Genomic DNA, 3872 nt, shown 5'->3' with positions numbered 1-3872 from the left:
TTTAAAAATATTATAAATAAAATTTTAAATAAATCATAGATAAATCCTAATCAAATCTTAATTAAAATCCTAATTCAAATCTTAATGAATTTTAATCAAATCTTAAGTTAAATCTTAATTAAAATCCTAATAAACTTCAATCTAATCCTAGATCAAATCCTAATGAATTTCTAATAAAATATTAAATCCTAATTCTAGACCAAATCCTAATCAAATTCTAAATCCTAAACAAATCTTAATCAAATTTCAAGAAAATCCTAAATAAATCTTAATCAATTATTATAGCTATTTGAAACCTTAGTAAATTTTAATTAAACCATTGATCTTAACTAAAATTTCATCCAAATGTCAAAAAACAAGCAATTATCAAGAATATAAAATTTGTGAAGAATCAGAATAAGAAATTACAAAAAAAGCTCCCAAAACCTCTTGATTATTGGCCACTTTTCTTTTCTAATTTGAATATTTATCTTTCAATAAAGATTTCTCCTTGCCAAAATATTTAATTTTTCTAAAAATTAAGCCATAATATAATTCAATCAAATATAATTTTAATTATATTCTTAATTGAAATCTTAATTAAATCTTAACCAAACTCTTGATTAAATCCTAATTGAAACTCTAATTGAATCTTAAAAAAAATTTAGATCAAATTCTAATAAAGTTCTAATAAAATCTTAAATTTTAGATAAATTCTAGATAAATTCTAATTAAATCCTGATTAAGTTTTAAATCAAATCTTAGATCTTAATTAAATTCTTAAAAAATCCTATAGTAAATCAGAATCTCAACAACTAATGATTAAACTATTGATATCAAATTTTCACACTTTATAATATCTTAATTAGAAATAAGCGCAACAAAAATAAAATCAACTGCACTTACCAATTGAAAAAAATGCAAGATAATCCAATCAAATATTGAGCAATCTCCTACTCCAATCCAAATGCTAAACTTCTAGCGCCAATATCTCTTTTATGAACTATTAATTTTTTCTTAAATTTTACCAAAACATTGGAAATCAAGACTAACATCTATAAAAATAAAAATAAATACTTCAATCCAATTGATATATTGCTGAAAATCTTAGAAACATTCACTGACTCTCAAACTCCAATTTTTGAGACCTCAACCTACAAAAACACTCATATACTTTAATCTAATTATTTGATTGACCTCAAAACTTGCATATACATTTGCAATTAGTACACCAACATAATATCAAAATTTCACCTATACATACATGAAAAAATTCAAGAATTCTTCAAATTTGTAAAAATATTTTTATTTCTCAAATCCTAATTCCACTAAGAACATCACTAAATTTGAAAATCCCTCAAAATTTCAATATTGATTTAAATAATATAAAATCAATACTTAAAAATATTTTTTTAAGTTATCACTCAAATTTCACTCTCTAATCTACAAAAGAACTTTGAAATCATCATAGGTGTGTGTTTTTGTAACTTGGGATCTGATTTCAATCTAGGTTGATAATTAATCCTCTTTAGATATCAATTCTTAGCTTCTTGAGGTAAATTTTGCTAAAATCTACTCTTAATTTTCTTCCAAATATAACTACATCATTAATTTTTTCAATCTACTTTGTTTTGCTTTATTTATGGGCCTATAAAATAAATAGAAGTCCATTTTTAAAAAAATCAGTATTAACATTTTTTATTTTTATCATCTTTTTGACTATTATCTATATTTTTAAGATAATTTGTTACAATATTTTAAAATAAGATCTTCTATAATATAATATTTTCTTCTCTCTTTCATTTATTAGCCATATTACATCATGACAACATATTTCTAGTGCCAATTATAGAGGTAGTATTTCAACACCTATGGAAGAAGCCAATAATGAAGTTCAAAGTCTACTCCAAGAAATTATATAATTGAAAGAAGCAAGCAAATCAAATTCATAAATAAATTTGAGAAGTCTTACTACTATAAGTATGAAAGAGGTAAAGATAAGTATATTGGAGAAGTTCAATGGAATAAGATCAATGTTTTGAAGATTTTTACAACAAATAAAGTTCTATTTAAGGTTGCATCATTTTCAATATTTTGATAGATTTATTCAAATTGGATTTATAAATGTACTTTTTTTTGGAAGTATTCTCTCTTAGTTTACACCTTTGATGAAAAAAGATTCATTACTATTTTATAATTTAAATTCATTCCTAAAATTCTTCATGATCTTATTTTAAAAAACTAATTGAAAAAAGATAGTAGAGACCAAACTTATATCATTATAATAAGAATCATGTTTAATCACTATATATATTGCTCAATTCTAAAACCTTGCTTGTAATATAGATTAGAATGAAAATATCCTTATCAATTAATTTTAATATGGATTAAAAGATAATATCAAAGTTTTATTATTGATAATAGAAAGAACCAATTTATTAGAATAATTTATTATTTAAGCCATTCCATGTAAAAATTAATTTTTTAAATGATGCTAAGAATAAAGATTTGATTAAAGAAGCATAAATTAAGTCATGAAAATAGCTTCTAAGTTCATAGAAGCTTATTCATCAAAGCCAAAACCTATATAAATTGATATGATAGATTTCAAATTTCTAATTAAGCAAGAATAGATTTGACATTGTTAAAAAGAATTAGGCTTATATTATAAAAAGCCTAATTACATTCCTCAATATTATTTGAAGAAGCAATGCAACTAAAAAATAAGGGTTATGGTTGCCAAAGAGGACAATGTGTTAGAAAACTAATTTCTCCAGCTATAATAGAGACCTTGAGGTTGGAATCTTGTACAATATTTTACAAAGATCTTTACTTCTCTTCAAATCCTTCACCTTGTTTTACAGTAGAAATATATTTAAGATCAAAAAATCACAAAGTCTTTGCCTTGTTAGATTCAAGAGCCTCAACCTATTTTATAATCAAAGACTTTGTTAAAAAATAAGAAATATCTTTAGTTTAAAAAATCAACTGATGTAAGTAGAAATAATTGATGGTTGTTCATTATCTTTTGAAGATATCATTTATGAATTTATTTCTTTAGATGTAGCAATTAGTAGCCATTATAGCTTAGTAATATTTAATGTGATTAAATCTCCTTCTAATTCATTTATTTTAGGATTATTGTGGCTAGAAAAATATAACTTCTAAATAGACTGAATTTCATATAACCTGAATAGACTGAATTTCATATATAGACTATAGACTGAATTTCATATATACTTTTATAGTTTAATTGAAGATTTTGCTAGTCAAGTAAAAATTTATAGGTCCAATACATCTAAATCCTTATTAATAGATGCAAGAACTTTCATGCATGTTGTAAAAGAAAGGTCAACTTTTGTTATATACATCATACTTATTTTTTATAGAAAAAAGATTTCAAATGACATTCCAAGCTAATATCAAGATTATTGAGATATTTTTGAAAAAAAAATATAAATATTATTTCAAAGCATCATTTCTATGATTTTTCCATCAATCTTCAAGAAAAAAACTCAACTACCATTTAAACCAATTTACAACCTATCACAAAATGAATTGGTTGCATTTAAAGAATATATTAACAAGAATTTGACTAAAAACTTCATTATCTATTCTAAATCTCCAATAGAGGCTCATATCTTATTTATGAAGAAAAAATAATTTTTTTTATAGATGTATGTAGACTATTAATGAGTCAATAAAATCACCATCAAAAATAAATATCTTCTATCTTTGATTTTAAAACTTCTTGATTAATTCAATCAAGTAAAGATCTATATCAAAATAGATCTACAAAGAACATATAATTTGGTATATATTAAAAAGAAAATGAATAGAAAAGTATATTTCAAACCAAGTATGGGTATTTTGAATATAATGTCATACCTTTT

The sequence above is a fragment of the Physcomitrium patens genome, chromosome 9 (assembly GCF_059467195.1).
Source record: "Physcomitrium patens ecotype Gransden chromosome 9, ASM5946719v1, whole genome shotgun sequence".
Lineage (NCBI taxonomy): Eukaryota > Viridiplantae > Streptophyta > Bryopsida > Funariales > Funariaceae > Physcomitrium > Physcomitrium patens.
Note: the sequence above shows the minus strand (reverse complement) of the source record.